The sequence below is a fragment of the Hyperoodon ampullatus genome, assembly GCF_949752795.1.
Source record: "Hyperoodon ampullatus genome assembly, chromosome: 8".
Taxonomy (NCBI): domain Eukaryota; kingdom Metazoa; phylum Chordata; class Mammalia; order Artiodactyla; family Ziphiidae; genus Hyperoodon; species Hyperoodon ampullatus.
The window spans coordinates 92,515,154-92,543,132 of NC_136921.1; the positions used below are offsets into that span (position 1 = coordinate 92,515,154).

At 37.9% G+C, this 27,979-nt stretch overlaps 1 protein-coding gene and 1 pseudogene across 2 annotated transcripts in view; one reads left to right on the plus strand and one right to left on the minus strand.

Annotated features, from left to right (window-relative positions):
* PDE11A (phosphodiesterase 11A) overlaps positions 1-27,979 on the minus strand; it is a gene marked incomplete at its 3' end in the record, with an annotated part of 451,285 nt that overhangs the window by 412,130 nt on the left and 11,176 nt on the right. The window lies entirely within an intron of this gene.
* LOC307057003 (cytosolic 5'-nucleotidase 3A-like) lies at positions 11,000-11,846 on the plus strand (annotated as a pseudogene). The gene has a single exon. The product of its transcript is annotated as a cytosolic 5'-nucleotidase 3A-like (transcript).

A 27,979-nucleotide genomic window follows, 5' to 3' on the forward strand; every position in this document is an offset into this window, starting at 1 on the left:
ATATGCCAATAAAATAAACAACCTGGAAGAAATGGACAAATTCTTAGAAAAGCACAACCTTCTGAGACTGAACCAGGGAGAAATAGAAAATATAAACAGACCAATCAGAAAATACAAATAGACCAAACAAGACCAGATGGCTTCACAGGCGAATTCTACCAAACATTTAGAGAAGAGCTAACACCTATCCTGCTCAAACTCTTCCAAAATATAGCAGAAGGAGGAACAACCCAAACTCATTCTATGAGGGGACCATCACCCTGATACCAAAACCAGACAAAGATGTCACAAAGAAAGCAAACTACAGGCCAATATCACTGATGAACATAGATGCAAAAATGCTCAACAAAATACTATCAAACAGAATCCAACAACACATTAAAATGATCATACACCATGACCAAGTAGGGTTTATCCCAGGAATGCAAGAATTCTTCAATATATGCAAATCTATCAATGTGATACACCATATTAACAAATTGAAGGAGAAAAACCATATGATCATCTCAACAGATGCAGAAAAAGCTTTCGACAAAATTCAACACCCATTTATGATAAAAACCCTCCAGAAAGTAGGCATAGAGGGAACTTACCCCAACGTAATACAGGCCATATATGACAAACCCACAGCCAACATCGTTTTCAATGGTGAAAAACTGAAACCAATTCCTCTAAGATAAGGAACAAGACAAGGTTGCCCACTCTCACCACTATTATGCAACATAGTTTTGTAAGTTTTAGCTACAGCAATCAAAGAAGAAAAAGAAATAAAAGGAATCCAAATTGGAAAAGAAGAAGTAATAAAACATTCATTGCTTACAGATGACATGATACTATACATAGAGAATCCTAAAGATGCTACCAGAAAACTACTAGAGCTAATCAATGAATTTGTAAAGTAGCAGGATACAAAGTTAATGCACAGAAGTCTCTTGCATTCCTATACACTAATGATGAAAAATCTGAAAGAGAAATTAAGGAAACACTCCCATTTACCACTACCAGAAAAAGAATAAAATACCTAGGAATAAACCTACCTAGGGAGACAAAAGACCTGTATGCAGAAAACTGTAAGACACTGATGAAAGAAATTAAAGATGATCCAAACAGATGGAGAGATATACTATGTTCTTGGATTGGAAGAATCAACATTGTGAAAATGGCTCTACTACCCAAAGCAATCTACAGATTCAATTCAATACCTATCAAACTACCAATGGCATTTTTCACAGAAGTAGAACAAAAAATTTCACAGTTTGTATGGAAACCCAAAAGACCCTGAAGAGCCAAAGCAATCTTGAGAAGAAATAACGGAGGTGGAGAAATCACGCTCCCTGACTTCAAACTATACTACAGAGATACAGTAACCAAGACAGTATGGTACTGGCAAAAAAGAAATATAGGTCAATGGAACCGGAGAGAAAGGCCAGAGCTAAACCCATGCACATATGGTCACCTTATCTTTGATAAAGGAGGCAAGAATATACAATGGAGAAAAGACAGCCTCTTCAATAAGTGGTGCTGGCAAAACCGGACAGCTCCATGTAAAAGAATGATCCGTAACACCATACACAAACATAAACTCAAAATGGATTAAAGACCTAAACGTAAGGCCAGACACTGTAAAACTCTTCGAGGAAAAAATAGCCAGAACACTCTATGAGTTAAATCACAGCAAGATCCTTTTTGACCCACCTCCTAGAGAAATGGAAATAAAAACAAAAATAAACAAATGGGACCTAATGAAACTTCAAAGCTTTTGCACAGCAAAGGAAACCATAAACAAGACAAAAAGACAACCCTCAGAATGAGGGAAAATATATGCAAATGAAGCAACTGACAAAGGATTAATCTCCAAAATTTACAAGCAGCTCATGCAGCTCAAGATCAAAAAAACAAACAACCCAATCCAAAAATGGGCAGAAGACGTAAACAGACATTTCTCCAAAGAAGATACAGATTGCCAACAAACACATGAACGGATGCTCAACAACACTAATCATTAGAGAAACGCAAATCAAAACTACAATGAGGTATCACCTCACAGCAGTCAGAATAGCCATCATCAAAAAATCTACAAACAATAAATGCTGGAGAGGGTGTGGAGAGAAGGGAACACTCTTGCACTGCTGGTGGGAATGTAAATTGTTACAGCCGCTATGGAGAACAGTATGGAGGTTCCTTTAAAAACTAAAAATAGAACTAACATACGACCCAGCAATCCCACTACTGGGCCTATACCCTGAGAAAACCATAATTCAAAAACAGTCCTGTACCACAGTGTTCATTGCAGCTCTATTTACAATAGCCAGGACATGGAAGCAACCTAAGTGTCCATCGACAGATGAATAAAGAAGATGGCACATATATACAATGGAATATTACTCGGCCATAAAAAGAAACGAAATTGAGTTATTTGTAGTGAGATGGATGGACCTAGCGTCTGTCATACAGTGTGAAGTAAGTCAGAAAGAGAAAAAAAAATACCGTATGCTAACACATATATAAGGCATCTAAAAAAAAAAATTTTTTTTCTGAAGAACGTAGGGGCAGGACAGGAATAAAGATGCAGACATAGAGAATGGACTTGAGGACATGGGGATGGGGAAGGGTAAGCTTGGACAAAGTGAGAGTGTGTCATGGACTTTACATATAGTACCAAATGTAAAACAGATAGCTAGTGGGAAGCAGCCGCATAGCACAGGGAGATCAGCTCAGTGCTTTGTATCCACCTAGAGGGGTGGGATAGGGAGGGTGGGAGGGAGACGCAAGAGGGAGGAGATATGGGGATGTGTGTGTATGTATAGCTGATTCACTTTGTTATAAAGCAGAAACGGACACACAATTGTTAAGCAATTATACTCCAATAAAGATGTTTAAAAAAAAAAAAGTAGGGCTTCCTTGATGGCGCAGTGGTTGAGAGTCCACCTGCCGATGCAGGGGACACGGGTCCGGGAGGATCCCACATGCCGCGGGGCAACTGGGCCCATTCACCACAACTACTGAGCCTGCACTCTGTTGCCCATGGGCCACAACTACTGAGCCCACATGCCACAACTACTGAAGCCCACGCACCTAGAGCCCATGCCCCAGAACAAGAGAAGCCACCGCAATGAGAAGCCCATGCAACACAACGAAGAGTAGCCCCCACTTGCCACAACCAGAGAAAGCTCGTGTGCAGCAACGGAGACCCGGCACAGCCAAAAACGAATAAATTTATTTAAAAAAAAAAAATATATATATATATCTTAAAGCTACAATAACTAAAACAATGTGATACTGGTTCAAAAAACAGAAAAACTGATGAGAGTATAATGCCAAATATATATGTGTATATATACATATGTATATATGTGTGTGCATAAATGTATTTAATCATAAGAGTATCATTTCAAATCAGTCAGAAAATAATAAATTATTCAATTAGTTACATATTTGAGAAAAGTAAGATTCTTTCTTCACATTATACATCAAAATTAATTTCCAGCAGGACTTGAAGATAAATATACTCGTCTCTTGATGAATTACAAAAGTGGAACAGATCACGCAAACCCTGCCAAGACACATTTCTTATTTTAACATGAAATACTAGGAGAAAAATGTCTGAATATTAATTATAACAGTCAATAATATGAGAATGCATATATTCCAGATATTATCAAGTAAATCCTAAATTTGCGCTCAGAAAAGTCAATGGCCTTATGTTCAAATGTTGGCCTTCTTTTCCACCAAATCTTTAACCAAGGCAGCCAATAAAAATAAGATTAATTCCATTTCTTTCATGTGTTCATTTCAGCTAAGATTCTTATAAGAAGTACAAATGGTCAAAAGTTTTCAGTAGAAAAATGAATAATGACATGATGAACTATAAGCTAAATCATCATTTACTTTACTTGGAAATTATATTAAAACATTTTTTATAATTTAAAAAGTTAAATGTCAAAAATAAAATAATAAAAGAATGGAAGGAATATAACTGGGAATTTGTCTGATCTCACTAGAGGGAAGTCTTTCAATCCATAATACCAAAAGGAGGAAACATAAACACTAATAGATTTGACGAATAAAAATTTTAAATTTCAGTACCTAAAAAATAATACAAAGAATTAAAAGTAAAATAAAATTGGAAAAATATTTTTAAATACATCTGGCTGACAAAGTGTTAAATCCTAAACATACAGAATTCTTACTAATTAATGAGGAAAAATGAGCAATGGGTAAGAATCAGAAATTAACAAAATAAAAAATTGATGGGAAAAAATTGTCTCATATTTCACATAAATATTTGAAAACTGTCAAATTACCACAACAGTTATAGTTTTTCTATAAAATTGGCAAAGATTTAAAATTTGAGGTGTCAAGATACCTAGATTTATTGAAAGTTTTTGTGAAAAGTTTTTGTATAAAATTCTACTTTTATACATTGCTGGAGAGAATACAAGTTAGTGCAATATATATGGAGGACAATGTGGCAGTAAGTAACAAAAACCTTTAAAATATTCATACTTTTCAATACAATAATTTTATTTCTAGGAATTCATAAGAAAAAATTGAAAAATACCTAAATATTCAATAGGAAATTGATTATGTTATGGTATATTCACACTATCACTGAAAAAGTTTATAGGTTATTATTATACATGTTATAAATAATTTTATTCTGACATGAGAAAGTGACACAAGGAAAAGAAGTTTAAAAAACAGTATTAGGCTTCCCTGGTGGCGCAGTGGTTGAGAGTCCGCCTGCCGATGCAGGGGACACGGGTTCGTGCCCCGGTCTGGGAGGATCCCACATGCCGCGGAGCGGCTTGGCCCATGAGCCATGGCCATTGAGCCTGCGTGTCCGGAGCCTGTGCTCCGCAACGGGAGAGGCCACAACAGTGAGAGGCCCACATACCGCAAAAAAAAAAAAAAACAGTATTAATTAGCATAGTTACATCAAAGTGATGGGATTACCATTCAGGACAGCACTACAGCTTCAGAAGTGCCCTCCAAAAAGATAGAAGTCTTTATACTATTCAACTGTCAGTAAAATAGATAGGCAAGATATACCAAATGACAACTGTCAAGATGGTGGTGAGTCAATCTTCATAAGTAATATAAATATGTGAAAAACAGACAGCATAGCACTCTATACTTTTAGCAGGATATAGCAGCCATCTAAATGGCCCTAGTTTTTAAAGCCATTATCATCCTGGCTACAAAACTCTTTACCATAAAAATTAAGTCCAGGGCTTCCCTGGTGGCGCGGTGGTTGAGAGTCCTCCTGCCGATGCAGGGGACATGGGTTCATGCCCCGGTCCGAGAAGATCCCACATGCCGCGGAGCGGCTGGGCCCGTGAGCCATGGCCGTTGGGCCTGCGTGTCCGGAGCCTGTGCTCCGCAACGGGAGAAGCCACAACAGTGAGAGGCCTGCATCCCCCCCCCAAAAAAAAAAAATTAAGTCCAACTGAATTGCTACATGGAATGCTAAAGGAATTTGATATTTTCTGAAAATCACAGAGATCTAAGAACAAAGACTGTCAAGATGCTATAGTTGGACAATGTTCTGATATGTGAAGTCGATGGATCTTTCAACTCTCTCAGCCTCTGACCCTTTCCACATTTAACTGGTAAATATCACAGCAACTTAATTTGGCACAGCGTATACAGTATCATGGTGGAAAACATCTGATTTTCCAAAAGGATGAATACTGGAAACCAAAAACTAGTAGCCTCATATTGGTTTCTAAAACAAAATTCTCAACAAACTATTAAACCAGTAGATGTAAGTTTGGAAGAAAATGATAAAAACAAATCTTCCAACCACAAGATTACATTCAGCCACTGAAAACCCAGGTTAGAAAAATCCACATCATCCACTGCAAAGAGGACTTGGAAGCAGCATGTCACTACTTCCCACTGATCTTCCAGGTGGATCCCTGGGGCTAGCTGGTTCCATGCACATTCCTTTCCCCACTGTCAGCCACTGTGTCCCTGAAGCCTTTCTTTCCTGTTCCTAGGCCAGGCTCTATTCCCCTGGTGCTCACCCTAGCTTGGCTGCAAATAAGCAGCTGTGCTGAGAGTACTCAGACTCCCTCCAGAAGGTATACGGCCATGTGCTCCACAAAACAATGGGGGCATGTATCTCCAGCCCTCAGATTTGAGAGTAAGAGTGATGAATCAAACTGAAGGTGTCAACACATGGTTTGTTTCCACCAGAGGACTGTTTTCATCAACAGAAATTATTCATAAATAGTCCAGAGAGACACAGGAGTGGACTCAGCACCCAGGGTGCCTTTTCCTGGATAAAGCACCAAGATACTTTCTAAGAAATGCTTGTAAGTAGGAGCTTTCTAGACATACACACTGGAGAACTGAGTCAGCCTGATTTTTGGCAGCTTTGTCTAAGTTATTCCATCTTGGATAGAGTTGGTTAGTGCCTCCTAGAACTGGTCTCCTGCTTGCTGCCTTGTTCCAGATATTTCCTAGGCCAGCTGGCAGAACTCTGCACTGGCTGTTTTATGAACTACATCAAGTCCTTAACAGAGCCAGTCAATTATACCGTTCATCATATTTTGCAGGTCTGGGTTCTGCTGGGTTAGAATGATTGGACGTATCAGCTAGCATTCACTCTCATAGAAGCAACAGGGTCAGGAACCATTTTATAAATCTCAATTTACTTCTGAGATGCTTCAATTGAATGAGCAATCAATTTAACCAACTACAATTCTTCCCTGGTTAGGATCTGCATAGGATGGAACAACAAAAGCAGAAACCACAGCAAATCCTGGGCTGCTCAAACCTAAAAGCCCTTCACATGCTCTCTTAGACAGAGTAATAATACACTTCCAATATCTATGGAAACTCCAACTTTAAAACTTATTAGTGAGTCCCTCTGTCTTTTAAGTAAGTCCCTCTGCCTTACATAAAAAGAAAGATTATCAATGGGCATCATTGCATATTATCTCCCGCACAATAACCCACCCACCAACATGCTCATATACAAGTACATCTGATACATCTGGCTACACACTACACCCAACAAGAAGATACTTCATATGACTGGTCAAGTTGACATTGAATATTTATGAAAACTGACGAAAAGCTAGGTCATAAAGCTAGCCAATTTGAAATCATTATGTGAAATAACTGGTATCACACAGAACATATCATTTCACCCTAATGTACTTTAGTTATTAAAAAATATGTAACTAAAGGAAAAAATACTTGAAAATTTAAAATACATTTCTAAACAAACTATCAACCAAAAAAAATAAATGGAAATTATAAACTATTTAGAAAATATTTAGAAAAAATAAATATTTAGAAAAATACCAGGATTATATAAATATTATGTACCAAAATGGTAGGACACAGTTAAAGAGGTTCTTAAAGTTTAGTCTTAAATGCTTACATTAAAAAGAAAAGCTCAACTTAATGAAGTGATCATACAACCATAAGGAATTAGAAAAAAGAACAGCAAAATAAACTAAGATGAGAGAAATAATAAAAATAATAGAAGTTAATGAAAAAGAAAATAAACATATAATGAAGAGGATCAACAGAGGTCAGAAAAGTAATCAAATATACAAATCTCTGGAGAAAATAATCAAGGGGAAAAAAGAGAAAGGCATTTTAAAAAATTTTAATCAGGAATGAAAAGGGGCAAAGCTATAACTGCTACAGAGATTAAACAGATAAGATGTTATGAATGAGTTTGTGTCTATAAACATGAAAACTTAGATGAAATAAACAGATATATACAGCTTAAGAAAAGAGTCCTATAAGCTTTAAAGAAATTGAATCAGTAGTTCAAAATAGTCCCATTACACACACATACATACATACATACACACACACACACACACACACACACACACACACAGGATCCAGACAGATTTCTAGGAAATTCTACCAAATGTTTGAGCATTGGGAAATTCTAATCTTATGCAAACTATTTCACACAATGGGGAAAAAAATCATTTGTGATATAACTTTGCCTTCAAAACCTGATGAGGATATTATAAGCCAAGAAAAATATAGGCCAGTCTCACTAATGAATGAATATAGATTCAAAACCTCTAAAAAATAAACATTTTTATAAAAGAAATCAGACGGTGGATAAAAAGATAATTTGTTATGACCAAGTTGGTGTTTCCTAAGAAACCCAGATTGGTTTATCATGAGAAGATCAATTAAAGTAACTCACCATGTTAACATGTTAAGGTGAAAAAATATTGTATCTTAACAGAAGTAGGAAAAACTGGATAAAATTTTACATCCATCTGTGATGTAAAAAAATAAAAGCAACAACCTCCTTAGCAAACTGGGAATAGAAGGCACTTAGCCCAATAAAGGGCATTTCAAAACACCCACAGAAACCTCATATCTAACAATGAAACTCTGAGAGCATCTTCTATAAGATTAGGTTCAATATAAGGATGCCTGTCTTCATCAATCTTATTCTACATTGTTCTGGAGGACCTTGCATAGTAAATCAAGAAAAAGAAATAAAAGCTAAAGGACTAGAAAAAAAGAAACAAAAACCTTCATTATTTTACAGATATGATCACTTACAAAGAAAGTCTCAAAAAACAAAGCTTAACACATAGGGGTTATTTAATAAATGTTTGTTAAGAAAAATAAGCAATAAAATAGTTGTGAGGATTAAGTGAGATCACCTATGTTGACTATTTGGCACATAGTAGGAACTTAGTTACTACTAATTTCCTTTCCCTTAAAGTTTACTTTTAGGTATCTATGTCACGAGGGAAAAGGATTTTTAAAAAGTAAAAATTTCAACCCAATGTTCATAGCAGCATTATTTACAATTGCCAAGATATGGAAGCAACCTAAGTATCCATCAACAGATGAATGGATAAAGAAGTGTGTGTGTGTGTGTGCATGCGCGCACGCAATGGAATACTACTCGGCCATAAAATAGAAGAAAAATTTGCCATTTGCAACAACATGGATGAATTTGGAGGGTATTATGCTAAGTGAAATAAGTCAGGCAGAGAGAGACAAATAATGTATGATATCACGTATATGCAGAATCTAAAAAATACAACAAACTAGTGAATATAACAAAAAAGAAGCAGACACAGATATAGAGAATAAACTAGTGGTTACCAGTGGGGAGAGAGAAGGGTAGGAGATTAAGAGGTACAAACTATTATGTATAAAATAAACTATAAGGATATATTATACAGCACAGGGAATATAGCCAAAATTCTATAATAACCATAAATGGAGTATAACCTTTAAAAATTACGAATCACTACATTGTCCACCTATAACTTATAATATTGTACATCAACTATACTTCAATAAAAAATATTTAAATCTTCAATAAAGTATTAGCAAGCAAAAAATAAAAAGTAAAAATTTAAATTAGGAAGAAGGATGTTAATTAATTATACTTCAATTTTTAAAATGGTTAAAATGTTTTAAAAAAAGAAGGATGTTAGATTCAAAATCAATACACAAAAGTAAATTGCATTTCTAGAGACCCACAACAATTGGCTAAAATTGTGAAGTTTTTTAAAGATACAATTTAAAATAGCATTAAACACTTAAAAATACCTAGTTTAAAATAAGGAAGGTGTAAGTCTTCTAAAGAGAAAACTAAAAACCTTTATTGGAAGATATTAAAGAACAAATAAATAACTAGGAAGATCTATCATATTATTGGATGGAAAGACTGAACATGATAAAGCATATCATAATTCTCTCCAAATTGATCTACAATGTCAGTGCAATTCAAATAAAATTTCTATCAGACTGTGTATTATGTGCATGTGAAACTCAACAAGATGATTCTAAAATTTACATGAAATAAAGGGCCAAAAAAAGCCAAGACACTCCTGAAGAGCAAAATGTGGGGTGGGGCTGGGAGCTCCCCACTCCTAGATACAAAGATTTACTGTAAGCTATGGAAATTAAATCAGTGTGATACTGGTACAGGCATAGACTAATAGATCAAAAGAAGAATAGAGAGTCCAGTAACAAACCCATGCTAATATGGAAAATGGAAAACTACTTATATGTGGAAATGACACTATGTCAATTGTTTATCCAACAAGAAAAAAAGTTGTATCCCTATTCTAACACAAAAATGAACTGCATTTGATTAAATACTTCATATGGAATACCAAATTATAAAATTTTCTAAAGATGATATAGAATGCTTTTTTTTTTTTTTTGCTGATTTATTTGGTTGTGCCAGGTCTTAGTTGCAGCAGGCAGGCTCCTTAGTTGCAGCTCTCGGGCTCCTTAGTTGCAGAAGGGTCTTAGTTGTGGCAGGTGGTCTCCTTAGTTGCAGAATGCATGTGGGATCTAGTTCCCTGACCAGGGATCAAACCCACATCCCCCACATTGGAAGGCAGATTCTTAACCACTGTGCCACCAGGGAAGTCCCTAGAATGCTTTTCTTTATAACCTTTTATTTCTTAAAATAAAAAAAAGAAGCAAATAATGCAAAATTTAATGAGAAGATCGATAAATTAAACTGCATTAAAATTAAGCACTTGAGCTCATGATTAAACATGAAATGCAAGCAATAGAGAAGAAGATGTATGACATATATATAACCAGTAAGGGGTGTTAGAAAGATATATGCATATATTTTAAGAACTCCTACAAATCAGTATGAAAAAGGTATACTCAGGAGAAAAAAAATGGGCAACGGACATGGACAAGTATTTCATAGAAAAGGAAATACTAAAACACAAACATATGAAAAGATGATTGAGGGGGTATTCACAGGGTTCACTGTGGAGCATGTGTATGGCTTGCTGCCCACTGTAATTGGCCTCTTCTTTTCCTGGCTGGGAGGCAAATGAGGGCCCCGAACCAGGTGGCTATAAGAGGAGTGGACTCAGAAGGGAGTGCCAGAGTTTGTGCCCTGGTGGCAGTGGTGGTACTGATCCAACACATATTCACCTTGAAGAGGAAGATACAGTGGACGATCCATATCATTGAGATGAATATTGGATAGCTAAGAAATGACAATCAAGAGTCCACTGTCTTTGTAAAAATGATGCCAAAATTGCAGAAACATTCGATTCACATCAAGAACTCTACAAAGGTAGAAGAAATTATCTGCGATCTTGTCAAAGGAGGAGATGTCATACTTCAGCTACTAACAGACTTTGATATGACACTAAGTAAATACAAAGGAAAAAGATGCCCAACATGTCATAATATCACTGACAACTGTAAACTGGTTACAGGTAAATGTCCAAAAAAAAAAGATATTTAACTAAAGGAAAGATATTCTCTTGAAGTTGATCTAGTTCTTACCAGAGATGAAAAGTACATTCATATGGTAGAATAGTGTACTAAGTCACATAATTTGCCTGTTGAACAAGCTTCATCAAATGCTAAATTTAAAGAATTTGTGGAAGAATTTGAAGACATGTTCAAGGAAGGATATGAGAATTTATTTGATAAGTTCCAACAGCATAATATCCCTGTGTTCATACTTTTGCACTGCATAGGTGATGTACTTATCTGTCAAGCTACTGTTATCATCCAAATGTCAAAGTGGTGTCCAACTAATGGATTTTTTATGAAAATGTGGCTTTTTTAAAGCACATAAAGGGGAATAAATATAATATTTAACAAAAACAGACTATTTCAATCCTCAGTAAGACAATAGCAACATAATTCTGTTTGGAGACTCTCAAAGAGACAATAATAGCAGATGGAGTAGCCAATGGTAAACACATTCAGAAAACTGAGTATCTAAATGAGAGAATGGGTGAACTTTTAGAAAAGTGCATGGGCTCTTATGATATTGTTTTAGTACAATTTAGTACTCATTGGAGGTAGTCAACACTATCCTACAGAAGATTCTATAAACAAGTATCTTTTAGGAACGCCTCTCTCCCATAGGAGAAATTGATACCAGAACTCCTCATCTGTTTATCTTGCTGAAAGACTGCTATTCATAATATATTCTTGCTCTTGAAGTTTTTCCTTTGTTACTTCTATGTTTTCAAATATGTTGACTGCATCAGCTGGAAACTCTTTTTTCTCTCCCTCTCACAACACACTTCATTTTTTGAACAGGTTAAAAAAAAAATAACTTAAAGCCAAAATAACTCCCTACTTTTCCAAAGTCAATTTTGTAGTTTAATATTATCATGCACTTTGTGAGGAGTCCTTTTATACTGGGAAAGTTTATGTAATTTTGAAAAGAAGTTTCTTGAAATGGAAATAATGTTCATGATTTCAAGTGTTGCTGTTTTTATAATACAGATAAATCATGCTGATGGTATCACCATCTCCTGAAAAAAAAGGTGGGGGATGAATGATTGACATATTTAATGACCAGGAAAATGCAAATTAAAACCACAATGAGATACAATTCTCAACACAGCAGATTGGCAAAAACTCAAAAGTCTGACAATATAAAATGTTAGCAAGAATGTGGAGCAACAGAAACCAACACATCGCTAGAAGGAGTGTAACTGGTCAGCCCAGTAGAGAGGGTAGTTTTCTTATAGAGGCTCAGCTGGCTTCACATATCACATAAGTATGCAATAATTCTGAAGATACATAGAATTAAATAAAATCCACACTAGTTATATGTTTTATCTATTTTATATTATAAAAGATGTAACAGAAATTTCTACAAATGCAATTTTAAAGAATAAGTGGCTAATCAAAATTAACAACTTGTATGCATATTAGAAGATATTAATTAGGTAATCAGTTTTAGATGATATATCTTCCACTCTCCACAGTGGGCCTCAGTATGTGATTTTGTTACGTAATATTCAGAATAGAAAAATGATTTTAAAATCCTAAAATTATATAAGATATTCTGCTATGAAGTCTCTAAAGTTATTATTATGTCACATAGAAGTTTTTAAAAAACAACAGTTAGAGCAAGAAGACTGTAACCAAGCAAGACATAGCTTCTTCCTGCAAAACTACTCTATATCAACCTCGTACTAAATCACTGGAGCAGGCAACTAGGGGTAAAAATATCCAAACAATTCACCAACATCCAGAGCTTCCAAGCAGTCATAACACCCATCTCCATTTTAATGTTCAGGGTACCAAGAAAATATACCCAAAACACCAATGACAAAAGACTCTAATGCCTTTAATGGCTTTGCTCTTGTCAACTGGGAAGAATACCATCAGAGTTGCATGGTAGAGATTTTACATATACAGAACCTGAGGCAATAAGCAGTTAAGCAATGCACCCAAGGCCACGGGCAATAAGTGACTGAGCCTGGATACTAACAGACGACTGCTTAACTTTCCGAATCCACACTGTGTACTCAGATTTTATATGGCACGTGGTCTGAATCTTAATTAGAAAAACTTGAACCAACTTTGGTCCAGATCCACAGTAGCTAGCAAAAACAGCTGGAATAAAATTTTCTCTGTTGTTTTTTGTCTTATGCTCCTAAATTTAGTCTCAATAGAGGTCTTAAGGCCCTTAATAATTCATTCTGATTGATTCCATTGTAGGACATAGAGTGACATACTGAGGAACAGAAACCTGCTTATTAATCTCCTTGACCTGTCATCTCCAACAATCCACCCAAGGTCGCCCTTAGCATTTGATACCATCTTTTCAGATTGGCCTCTTGCATAAAATAGGATCATGACAGCTTGTAAATTTCCTAGCCACAAATTCCTTAAATTCAACTGAGAAAAAAGCAGATGAGAAATAATTCTTATAACCCATATTTTTGCAAGTAACTGGCTTAGAGGTGTACTTGTTGCAGTAATAATCTGAGACAATACCATCTCCTTAAAGCCATCAAGAGAAGGAATTACCACAATTAAAATAATCTTCCATGGGTTGATCATGCAAAAATCAATACATCTTTGCCAAGGTTTCTTAATAAATTCCCAAGGAAAGGTAAGTGCTTCTGATGGGTCATGACAGGAAGCCTGAGCTCTATTCCTGTCTCCTCTAACAGTCACCTAAGGGCTCAGGACACTGGCTCTGGATCAGTATGTGGTACAGCAGAAGCCTTGGTTAGGTGTAGGGATGGGTATCATGTGCTTTCGAGAAGTCAAAAGGTGGAAAAGGGTGGCGAACAGAGGTAGCATTTGAAAAAAAAGGCCAAATCAGAAAGGTGAGAGGCGCTTGTAAAAAGCAGTCAATCAGTAATTCCCTGGCAGTCCAGTGATTGGGACTCTGCGCTTTCACTGCCAAGGGCACGGGTTTGATCCCTGGTCAGGGAACTAGGATCCCACAAGCCCTGCGGAATGACCAAATAAATAAACAAACGGCAAACATTAAAAAAAAAAAAAAGCAGTCAATCAGAGGGGCAATTAAGAGAGGAACAATCTAGGTACACTGTATCAAGAAGACTGGGACATTCACAGCATTTGGTGGGAGGCAGAGAATGGTGGAAAGCAACTCCTGAAACAAATTCCTGTGATGAGAAACTGGGATACTGCTCCCCTTGGGCGGGGGTGGTGAGGAGCATCTTAAAGATGCTGGAAAAAAATATTTTATAGTTTTTTTTTTCTTTTACAGTATAAGGACGAATTATAAGCCTTTAGACATAGATTCTAATGTACTGTCATAGAGACAATTTCCGGTTGTGGTGCAGGCAATGTGGCCTTATACTATTATAATCATACCTGGCTATTAGGTACTCAGTGCGTATTTGTGAAGTGGAATTTAAGGAATGGCATGCTTTTTGATAAGAACCAATGCTATTTTCCTCACAGACAGTATCTGTCATGGGCAGATGATTCACATTGATGCCTTATAAATAGCATGAATTCCTTAGGAAATTTCTCCACAAGCCCCTCCCTTCACACTAAATTCAAGATATTAGCCAAATCCTGCAGTGCTAAGTATATATATAAATCAAGTCAGGATTCTACTGACACTAAACTTGAAGAGAGAACAGTAACACAATCTGGCTTTGCAGCAGCAGGCAGTCCATGACTTTGACTTTCAACCTTGGCGTTCTAAGTCGTCAGACAAGCATACAGTAGACGGTGTCATACCAATTACTCCAGCATTGCATGTGTTAGGTTAGCCTTTAACAGAGGTACTAAATGAGCCTTGCGATCTGTTTAAATTGTAAAGGAATTGAGGTAATAATGGAACTAAGCGATTCTTCAGATAAGAATGATGGCTATCATTTACAAGAGCCTACCATGGACCCAGTATCTGGGTCAGGTGTTTTACATTCATATAATATTCACAACAGCCAGGCAAAGTGAATATGACTGGCCCCATTATACACACAAGGAACCTGAGGCGAAAAGGCAACTAACTTACATCGTGTAAGTAATTTACCAATAACTGTGCTAGAGTGTGAATAACTCAGAGATGCTTGAGTCTAAAACTTGGGCATTTTTTTTACCATACTATGTTACTTTGAAGAGTTAGCCATTTGTGCTCCGGGCCACTGCCCATGTTGTTAAATGCAGCTCCAAAACCATAAAGAGATCGGTCAGTGGTAATAAACAATAGTTTACATTCAACTTAATGTACTAGAACAGAGTCAGAAGTTAATACTGTTTGTCATTCTTCTTGTTGGCCAGCTCAACACCACGGTCACATTTTTTTCCAGTCTATAATTAAATATATTAGCAAAGGTTGACTTCCGTAGAAGGAAAACACAGAAGAATCAAGTAAGCTTCCCAAAAGCTTGAAGCTCTTGCTTCATGAAGAGTAGGCACACCACGAATTGCAAATATCTTTCCCCAGGTGCAGCCCATTTCACAGAAAAGATGAAATGACCAAAGAAAGTGAAGCTAGAATCCCAATTTGATTTTATTTTCCAAAAACAGAAGGATGATATGCAAGTACAATGTGTGACTTCCTCATATATTCCCGAGTTAAACCTCTCATGATCACGGTCATATAGGAAGTTCTTGGGAATTGTGAAAAACGCTGGATGTGATGACAGAAGTCCTGAATTCCCTATCCCAGCTCTGCTACTGTTTAGCTCCAAAATTCTGGTCCATTTAATTTTTCTAAGCCTCAGTTTCTTCACTTTTTTAAATGAGGATAATGATTCCTACCTTTCACAGCAGTAAGGATGAATTGAGATAGTGTAGGTTGAAGCATTTTAGAAATCATCAAGTTCCACACAAATATACCCCCACATTCAGAATACAGAACAGGCATCAGACTAAAAGCATTAGGAGCTCTCCAATTCCCAAGGTCTGCCCACAAGGCTTGACTTACTTCCTGTCTTGAGTTCTGTGATATTTCCCTATATGTTATTTCTGGGATGTTATCCCTCACCCCACTTATTATTTCTGATTGCTTCAGTGTGTGTCTGTCCCCAGCAATCAAACAAACCCATGACTAAAGCAACAAATGCCCCCAAAGGACTTCCCCTCTAGCCAAACAGGAAAGAGCTGATGGACCAATAAATCACTGTTATGGTTATTAACTCCAATGCCTTACTTACAGTTCACCTATAGTTTCCAAAAAGTTTCACAGCAATTTATTCTAGGATAATTTGCTTGCTTATATACTCCAGAGCTCCAGATCTTTTCTTGGAAACAGGTGTACATCTCTTACTCTACAATGGATATATGCAATTATAAGATCTTCAGAGAATAATTCTATCTCTGCCTTAAAATTTTTCAGTATCTCTCAAATATCACGGGAAATCTGTTAACAATTTCCTCCAGTTAAACCCTAATGACGTAAACAGATTTTCTTGGTAGGTTTAGGTACTAAGCAGTTGTGATGTTTTTCAAACCTTTCATCTTTAAAGGAACTATCCATGTTGTATACTCACAACCCAGCTTCCAGAAATATCAACTGTGTAGTCCATGTCAAAGTTGTCTCACAACTTTGGTAAAGGGCATTATGAAAAGATGTTGTTGAATAGCTCATTACTCATTGTTTACACACCACAAGAGAGGCTGCAGGTAGTGGTTCTCAAGAACACAAATTGTGGCTCCAAACATTCTGGGTTCCAACCCTGGCTCTCCAACTTATTAGCAGTGTGATCGTGGGGAGGTTGCTTAACCTCACTGTACCTCAGTTACTTCAACTGTGCAATAGATTGATAATAGACCTACCTTACAAAATTGTTGCGTGAACTATGTAAAGTGCTTAAGACAACACCTGGCAAACAGTAAGTGTCTTATAAATGTTAGCTCTTACTACTTTTATTACTTTGCCTTCACAGGCATTAATGGGTTATGCTGCATGCAGTGAAGTTTCCTGAGTCATCGTGTCCCAAACTCTCCAAACATGATACAATTCCTGGGATCTCTGCTTGTAAATAATCAACAACTCCTCATGTCAATGGATGTAAATTGCTAACACACCTTCTGAAAGGCATTCTAACAGATTTTTGAACTTCCTATTCTGTCAAGGAGCCGACTTCTTTCATGGGCAGGACTATTACAACCTTGAATACGTGAACAAGACATGAGTACAATCCTTAATATCTCCCATAGTAGTAAAAGTGTGCAGTCTTGACAAAGTTAGACAACCTGGGCTTGGATCCTGGCTCTGCCATTTACTAGCTGTGTAAACCTTGGCAACTTATTAAACCTCCCAAAATCCAGTTTCTTCACATGTAAAATGTGGAAAGTAATGATATCTATCTCACAGAGCTTTGTGAGGATTAAATGAGATAACTAAATCTTAGCATAGTGCCTAGAATATAGCACATAAATTTTTCTTTGGTTTGCTCAGTCCAGTTGAAAATGAGTTCTTTGCCTGTGTGTTAACTGAAAAATTCTATTAGCAGTTGATACTTTAAGGACTATAAAATGTAAGGATGAAGTTTTACTAGCAGAAGTCTTTTCTTGTGCCATTATCTTGTGTCAGATTTACTCCACATGAAGAGGCATTTTGGGAAGATTTTATTATAAACCTTACAATATAGAATAATCCTGGAGCATTTGTCTAACAAATATATAGAAATAGGTTGAAAAGGTGACTGACCTCTGAAAAGAATCATCAATGCTTTCTTTCTACTTAAATTTCTTGTTTGTTTTCATAATGTAAGAATTGGGGTCAGAACTTCAGAATGATAAAGTCATAGAGTTAGAAGGTTAGAGGATGTCTAGAGGAAGGCTGTTAACTGCCCCCATTCAAGTCAGGCAGACATGACTTAAACATGGTTTGTCTTTGGCAAAGCTGAACTAGTCTGGTCGTCGTTGGTTCCTTGGTAGCTTTTCTTTACTCTTCTCAGTCCTTGAACCTATCCTGGTCCCATTACTGTTCTTACCAAATGGTCAATTCATTTCTGTTCATGTTAACTGCTAATTAACTTGTTCACAGCTGATGGGCTCTCAGAGATGTTTGGAGATTCTTACAGTTGGAAAAACCAGAAATACTGAGGGAAATTAAGCTATAATAGTAGAATTATAGGTTGTGAAGTTGTTAGTTTGGGGGAAAGATCATTGCCTGATATTTTTTGCCCACTGTTCCTCTGTCTAGGGCCTATCTTGTTCCTGTGGACTCATTAATGTCCTTAGATTGGAATAATTATGCAGAAAAACTTTCTTTGATTTCTGATTTGGAGACAAAGAGACTCAGATCCTATTACATGATAGTTGGCTATCTCCTCTATTGCAGTTAATGGGAAGAACCAGAATGCAATCCTGAACCCAAATCATTTATTTCCTAAAGATATCACCCAATGACAATACCAAGGAATGGCTTATCTCAGCCTTCCCGAAGATATGTAAAGATAATGTGTAGCTATACAAATAGAGCTCTATTACAAGTCCCCTAGACTATATTGCCAGCCAGGTGGCAGTCCTGAACCCCTCCTGTAACATTCTGGAGCAGCCACTGGTAACACTATGAGTGGCTCAGACATGAGGCTTATTCAAAACTAAGCATGCCTTGTTACAAAACTATTAATTTTACAACTCATATGCAGTATTGTTTTGTTAGGTTTCTGCTCTTCGATTCCATAATTAAGATGAAATTTTAGAGCTTGAAGACTCTCAGAAATCATTTTCCCAGCTCTCTCATGTTACATATGGTGCACAGAGAGCAGGGCATCTGCCCAAGTTCCCAAGGGTGATGAGTGCAGGGCAGCCCAGATCTGCGTTCCTCTCCTGCTCATAGGTCTTCTATGGTTCTTTGCCTTCAAAGTGAAGGTAACTAGGAATAACAAGTCTCTCCAATAATCTGGCCCCACTTTCCTATCCATTGCTTGGACTCCTTGTTGCCTCATAAACATTCTCTGTGGGAAATGACTAAGAGTGGAATTAGATCCATTATGCGGCAGATTCAATCATCTAGGTGAAAGAAAATGGGGACTTGGAGGAGAGTTGTGGCAGTGGGGATGGAGAAAAATGGATGGACTCGAGAAGGGCTTTCTGATAGACTGAGTATGGTGGGTGAATAAAGGAAGGAATCAAAGATGACAGCTACGTTTCTCGCTTGGATAACTGAGGATAAGGAAGATAAGATAGGGACAGGAGAATGTTGCAGGTCAAGGTGGTGGAGGACCGAGTGCTCTTAGTGTTTCAGATATGACAATCTATTTGAGAGATGGCATGGCATATGTGAGAGGAGGAACAACTCTTTCCTCCTTCTTTGGATTTCATGAGGAGAGATCTCCCTTAAGCTCGCCAGCCTTTGTACCGTCTCCTTGCTCCTCCCCAAGGAGGTAGGGTGAGTTACCTTATTAGGGTACTAGGGAGACTAATTGGGCATGCATCGCCAACCCCGTCTTCCTCTTAATCTTCTGCCCACGGGAAGCATGGCTCTGCTCTGTTCCTCAATGCTGTACGTTTCAAAGGGATGGGCCTCTCTTGTGGGGAGGACTGTAGGCGTCCAGCTTTTTCTGTATCTGGGAGTGTAGGGCTATTTAATTTTGGAGGTATTATAAGCTCATACTCCAGCATCTGCTTAGTAAGTTGTAAATGTGATATTCTGATGTCCCATTTCCTCTGTTGTCTTATTTCTCATCTCAGTCAGATCAGGGTAGGAAAGAGAGATGCTGTTTACTGGGTCTTCTCAAAGCCAAGAGTAGAAGAAACAGTGACAGAGGAATAGAGAATCCTAAGTCTAACACTTATGGCCATGTGGTCTCGGGAAAAGGCCTCAGTGCTTGTTTCCTAATCTAAAAAAGGGAGAAGATGACATGCACTCCCCCCTTCTCATCAGATTATTATGAAGATCACATGAGATAATTCTGAAAAAATACCAGGCTCAAATTAGTATTCAAATATAGGAAACATTACTTTTAGTTCCAAATGCACTGACTAAGGAACTTAAAGATGGAATTTCTGCAAAGAGAACACCAAAAAATGGACAAATTAGTATTTCTCTTGTAATAATAATTATTATAGATATCTTATTATATATGTCTCCTTAGGCAAACAGTGGTTTATCAAAGGTGACAGGCATGGAGGAAAAGAAAGGAAAAAAAAAGTAGTCTAATGCTCATTTAGTCAAATTTTCCTATTTCAAATATTGAAAAACTGCCCTATTCTTTAGCTTTGTACATTTATACAGAATTTGAGAATTGGAAACACATTCTAATGAATGGCTTCCTTTATCAAGAATGGGAAAAAAATTATCTTTCATAAAGCTGGAATGACAATTTTTAAAAAAAACACTTCCACACACAAGCCAGGCATTACGTTCTGCTAGAAAGAAGGAAGCAAGATACAGATGTTAAGGTTCAATGTGGTTTTCAGTCAAGAGAAAGCATCAACTCTAGGAAACAGAGTCACACAGCTTATAAAGTTTGGTGGACCTTCCCTGGGATGGATTGTCACAGAAGGGCAGCAGCAAGTCCTGTGGCTAAATTTTACAAATGATTAAACAAGTTTCAGAGTGTTAGTACACTGGGGGAGAAGCAATAGAATAACAGAGGTGATTAAATCCCACATGCTTCCTAGTGGATTCAGGAGGATGGAAAATATTTCTTTTCTGCCTACAAAAGGAAAAGGAAAAGGAAAGAAGAAAAAAAAAAAAAAAAAAAAAAACCCTGAAGGGGACATTCACCAGCAGGAACTTTAGGTTAACAGAGGCAAAACCTCAAATAATCAATCAGCCTGGGAATTGCTGGCATGGTAACTTCTGTGTCACTGTTGCTAAGAATTCCTGGTGGATACTAGGCTAAGAGAAATACCAAAGAAATAATATTTATCATTGTTCTCACTTTAATAAAAGCCTGGGTATTGTATACCAAGTGTTTAAATATCAATTTCCCTGTCACTTGTTCTACTTAGAATGTACAATACTTCAGGAGCAAGGTCTTTTTCACATTGCAAGGCATTGACTACAGGAACTAAATTACAACCATGGGCCACATGGGTTAACAGTTTGAAATGTAATTAAAATTTGTGTGTTTTAAAAGAAAGACAAATATTCCATGTACCCAATTTTAAAATTTAAAAAGATACACTAATCACGGGCCACATGGACATAAAAAAGAAACTTAATTGTTTTCTGAGGTAGGTCTATGAAATTTTAAACTTTGATTTGGAAATTATAACTAAAACTTATTTTCATGTTATATCTGCTTTATGTTCAAGTCAGTAATATCACAGAGGGCAAGAAGAAGACATGGAAAAGAGAAGAAAGAATAAGGAAAAAGAGAGATAGCCAATTCGAAGGATGGCTTGGGGAGAATAGGATAGGGAGGGGGAAAAGAGAGGGAAATTTGGGAGGGACAAAGGGAAGCAGTTACACAAAGGAAGACAGGTGTGGAATGTCAGAAAAGAGGAAATGGAAAGCATAAGACAAAAAAATGAGAGAGGAAAGGAAAAAAGAGGAAGACAGGAAAAGGAAAGAGGTTGGGGCAAGCCAGTGGTTCGGAGGATTCTGAACTATGTTAGGTAAATGCACTGTTGACAGTATCATTCCATTGAACTTTGAAGTGATGACAATTGTGATAACTGTCTGTGGGAATGTCATTTAACAGTTTAACACAATTGGTCACAGATGACTTTAGAAGAATTACATACTTCTCAAAGGATTGAATCTTTTCTAAGGTAATGATAGATAATGCAAATTAAAATATCTAGAGTCCAAAAAAGAATCTGACAATCTTGGAGGATGCTTCCTGGAAACAAGTACAGACTAGAGAAACATAAATATTAATACTTCTGGTTCTTGGGGGAGAAATGGAAATGGTGGTAGTGGTAATGCATTGCTTTCATCAAAGGCTTGGTGCCGGGCTCTCTACATGCATGAATTTGGTTTAAATTACCACTCCGAAATCAGAGAGCTCCCAGTCTGACCCTTTATACTCTCCCTAGCGAATCACCTGCCTTGCCTAAAAGACATCACTATTGCCGTTTAAATAAACATATGAAAAGCAGACCATATCCTCTTTGTTCCAACGCTGCCATTATTAACTACATAATCACTATTTTCTCAAAGCCCTGGGACTGCTGTCATAGTTGGTATCCTTTTTCTCTTTCATTTATCCTCCCAACTCTGCTAATTCCTCTTTTTTACTGATAATAGATGAAATGCTTGGTTCCTTGTGCCTTCATCTCTCTAAGTTTCAGAGCCTGGACTACTAGAGCCCTGTACGTGACCACTTGACCTGGGAACCCAACCCTTCCCTCTGCTTAGGACAATGAAAGGACCCTTGGCCTATAAGTAGCCTAGTTCAGCATTATTAGATAAACCCCTGGTCTTAATCTGACCTGTAACCTCGTACTAGTACCTAGGCCACTTGCCCTTGTGACCAAATTCTCAATTACATTCCTTTTTCTCACTTATTTACACAACAAGTATCTGTTGAGTACCCAACTACTACGAGCTAGGCATTGGGCCACACACAGGGTGCTACAAAGCTGAGAAAGTCATAGCATCTGCCCTCAAGGAGCTCACAGCTTAATGGAGAGAAAGACAGGTGAGCCAAAATTGAAATCACCAAAAATTGCATAAACAGCAAGCGTCATATGGGCAAAGTGCTATGGAAGTAGGTGGGAAAAAATCTTTCATGGGGAGGTTGCCATCCTCATTGTTTATTCTTAAAGTCAAAGTATAGGTGCCACCCCAAAATGGCTTTATGGATGAGCATCCAGTGTAGTCACAGTGCCCCATGTTGAGAAGACCCCCTTCCTGTCCCGCAACTTGCAGTTTAAGTTGAATTTGTTTTGTAGGTTAAGTCAGATGGAGCATGCTCCAGGGGCTCACACACCATCCAGCTTCCTGATGGTTTCTCAGCCTCCCACTCCCTGTCCCAGCCCCATGACCTCTACTTCCTCTATCCAGGGTTGCAACAGGGTCTGGTTGACGGATGATGTGATGGGGGCGGGTGCCCACATTCTGATGTTGCTCTCCATTCCCAGTGAGGTCACGAGCATGGATACTGGGAAGGTCAAGAGCCCTGAAGTGTCTCAGGATGAAACAACGTGCTGGCTGTCCCCACCAGGCGGACAGCATCTCGGCATGCTCAGTAAGCAACTCTGCCGTGGCCTCTCACCCAACCATGATCCAGGGACAGAGAGCAAGTTCTGGCACAGAGACTGCAATCTGGTGGCTGGCCTGGGGAGATTGAATTCCCTGATCTCTGCCAAGACCCCAATTTTGATTTTTCTCTGGGTCCCACAAATTATGTAGCCAGGTTTGGCCCCACTCCTTGACCTTTTAACCCTCAGACCTTTGAGCTTAGAGGCAACAACCTCCTTAGCAAACTTCCTGCCTGCAGAGTCCTATTCTTGAATCCATTCTCAACAATCCTATTCTTTTTTTTTTTTTTTTTTTTTTTTTTTTTGCAGTACGCGGGCCTCTCACTGTTGTGGCCTCTCCCGTTGCGGAGCACAGGCTCCGGACGCGCAGGCTCAGCAGCCATGGCTCACGGTCCCAGCCGCTCCGCGGCATGTGGCATCTTCCCGGACGGGGGCACGAACCCGTGTCCCCTGCATCGGCAGGCGGACTCTCAACCACTGCGCCACCAGGGAAGCCCAACAATCCTATTCTTGAATCCATTCTCAACAATGTCAAATAAAACAGCAAGAATCTTCTCCCCCTGTCTCTCAGATCCCTTTTCCAAAGCCCAGCTGATTTTCCCTCTCTAATCTTGCTGTGGGCAATTAATCATGTACATGAGTCCCAGCCTGTGAAAACCAGGAGGATCCGCTAGAGGAGACAGCTCCCCACTTGAAGGTCCTGCACTTTGAGCTGCATGAATGAGTTAGATGGGATCTGAGGCTGGGAGCCACTTTGGGACAAGGCTACACTATATTTTCCAGCCTTTCTGAAGTGAGGTATGGCTACCTGCCTGAGTTCTAGAGCCTAGAAAATCAATGAAATGGGAGCAGAAAATGATATGTGCCATTTCCAGACCTGACCCACCCACAAAGTCCTCCTGCTTCATTTGTCCATTTCTTTCTCCCATCATATGCTGACAAGATGTTGATGCTGAGGGCAACCTTGGAAGCCCCATGTTGAAGGTGTGAAGACCTAGGAAGGAAAGAAACCCTTCTTGGAGGAGAGCTACCCATCAAATAGGAAGACATTGCTGAACTTAGGAAGAGTGAGAAATAAGCTTCTGTTGTGTTACCACTGTGCGCCACCGAGCTTAGGAGGTGTATCTATTAAAGCAACTACAGTTACTTTATTAATTAATACATATGTGGAAATTTCAGAAAAATAAATAGAAAACACAAAAGAGAAGAGAAAAATAAGCCCACCACTCTGAGATCACCTCTATTTATGTTTTGGCTTATCATCTTACAGCCTTTCCGCAGGCGCTATTGCAATTATTTTTCACTGAGTCCTCAAAAGGTTACAAACAGAATGTTAAACTTTTCATATATAATTTTATTTAATTCTGAGACAACCTTTTAAGATAGGAATCAATATTCCCACTTTAGGACTGCAGAAACTAACAATGGGAGAAGTGAAATATGACATAACTTTTAGGTGGTAGAACTGGGAATTGAATCCAGTCTGTCTGATTGTAAACTCAACCCCTTACCTCACGCTTTTGTTGTTATTGTTAAGAAAACTGGGACGCTATTGTTTTCTAAATATGCTTTGTTCACTTAATAGTTTGTGAGCAATTTCCTCTGATTAAATATTCCATTTTATATGTATCATAGTCTATTTATCCAACCTTCTAGTTGGATGTTTGGGTTGATATGTTTACACTATTATACATAAGACTGTGGTGAGTATTCATATAGACAAATCTTTGCACAGACCCATAAAGATTTCCTTAGGGCGATCTGGAATTGCTACATCAAAAGTTGTAAATATTCCTAAGGCAGTACATGATTACTGCCAAATCGTTCTACATCAGCGGTTTCTGAAAAGGGGAGGAATTGCCTGCAGAGGACAACTGACAGTGTCTGGAGACATTGTTAATTGTCGGGACTGGGCAGGCATCTAGTGAGTAGAGGCCAAGGATGCTGTTCAACATCCTTCTGTGCAGAGATCAGTCCCCCTTTCCCCCAGCAAAGAATTATCCAGTCCAAAATGTCAATAGTGCCACTGCGGAGACACCCGAACTGACATAATGGTCCCATCAGTGTATGTCACTCTTTTGAGATGAAATAAAGGCTGTAATAAGGGCTCTTCTCTTCATTCAAATATAGTTTACAAAGAACCTACTATATGCCCTATATGCCAAATATTGTGGTAGGTGCTCAGGTAGCAATCAAGGAGGAGGCTCAGATCAACAGCCACGAGTAAAGAGAGGAGGTGACTTGGAAGTAAATTTTGGCTTCACTTGCTAGAGAGAAAGCACATCTATTTCACTTTATATTTTCATATCTTTCATATCATTTTGCATTAAATTATTTCCATAAAATTCTGCATTAAATTATACAACATCACAAGGTTGCTACAAGAAGCAATTAATATTGTTATATTCTATTGACAGGTACATGAATGCTTGATCCTGATTATTTTGAGGCAACCTCTATACAATAATTTTGGCTGTTTCCATTTAGAGAAGAGCTAACACCTATCCTTCTCAAACTCTTCCAAAATATAGCAGAGAGAGGAACACTGCCAAATTCATTCCACGAGGCCACCATCACTCTGATACCAAAACCAGACAAAGATGTCACAAAAAAAGAAAACTACAGGCCAATATCACTGATGAATACAGATGCAAAAATCCTCAACAAAATACTAGCAAACAAAATCCAAAAGCACATTAAAAGGATCATACACCATGATCAAGTGGGGTTTATCCCAGGAATGCAAGGATTCTTCAGTATTCACAAATCAATCAATGTGATAACCCATATAAACAATCTGAAGGATAAAAACCATATGATCATCTCAATAGATGCAGAAAAAGCTTCCCACAAAATTCAACCCCCATTTATGATAAAAACTCTCCAGAAAGTAGGCATAGAGGGAACTTACCTCAACATAATAAAGGCCACGTATGACAAACCCACAGCCAACATCGTTTTCAATGGTGAAAAACTGAAACCATTTCCTCTAAGACCAGGAACAAGACATGGTTGCCCACTCTCACTGCTATTATTCAACATAGTTTGGGAAGTTTTAGCCACAGCAATCAGAGAAGAAAAAGAAATAAAAGGCATCCAAATTGAAAAAGAAGTAATAAAACTGTCATTGTTTGCAGATGACATGACACTATACATAGAGAATCCTAAAGATGCTACCAGAAAACTACTAGAGCTAATCAATGAATTTGGTAAAGTAGCAGGATACAAAATTAATGCACAGAAATCTCTTGCATTCCTATACCCTAATGATGAAAAATCTGAAAGAGAAATTAAGGAAACACTCCCATTTACCACTGAAACAAAAAGAATAAAATACCTAGGAATAAACCTGCCTAAGGAGACAAAAGACCAATATGCAGAAAACTATAAGACACTGATGAAAGAAATTAAAGATGATCCAAACAGGTGGAGAGATATACCATGTTCTTGGATTGGAAGAATCAACATTATGAAAATGACTCTACTACCCAAAGCAATCTACAGATTCAATGCAATCCCTACCAAACTACCAATGGCATTTTTCACAGAAGTAGAACAAAAAATTTCACAATTTGTATGGAAACACAAAAGACCCTGAATAGCCAAAGCAATCTTGAGAAAGAAACACAGAGCTGGAGGAATCAGGCTCCCTGACTTCAGACTATACTACAAAGCTACAGTAATCAAAACAGTATGGTACTGGCACAAAAATAGAAATATAGATCAATGCAACAGGAAAGAAAGCGCAGAGATAAAAAACCAAGCACGTATAGTCACCTTATCTTTGATAAAGGAGGCAAGAATATACAATGGAGAAAAGACAGCCTCTTCAATAAGTGGTGTTGAGAAAACTGGAGTTACATGTAAAAGAATGAAATTAGAACACTCCCTAACATCATATACAAGAATAAACTCAAAATGGATTAAAGACCTAAATGTAAGGTCAGACACTATAAAACTCTTAGAGGAAAACATAGGCAGAACACTCGATGACTTAAATCACAGCAACATCCTTTTTGACCCACCTCCTAGAGAAATGGAAATAAAAACAAAAATAAACAAATGGGACCTAATGAAACTTCAAAGCTTTTGCACAGCAAAGCAAACCATAAACAAGACAAAAAGACAACCCTCAGAATGGGAGAAAATATTTGCAAATGAAGCAACTGACAAAGGATTAATCTCCAAAATTTACAAGCAGCTCATGCAGCTCAATATCAAAAAAAAACAAACAACCCAATCTAAAAATGGGCCGAAGACCTAAGTATACATTTCTCCAAAGATGATATACAGATTTCCAACAAACACATGAAAGGGTGCTCAACATCCCTAATCATTAGAGAAATGCATATCAAAACTACAATGAGGTATCACCTCACAGCAGTCAGAATGGCCATCAAAAAATCTACAAAAATAGGGCTTCCCTGATGGCGCAGTGGTTGAGAGTCCACCTGCCGATGCAGGGGACACGGGTTCGTGCCCCAGTCCAGGAAGATCCCACATGCTGTGGAGCGGCTGGGCCTGTGAGCCATGGCTGCTGAGCCTGCGCGTCTGGAGCCTGTGCTCCACAGCAGGAGGGGCCGCAGCAGTGAGAGGCCTGCGTACCACACAAAAGAAAAAAAGA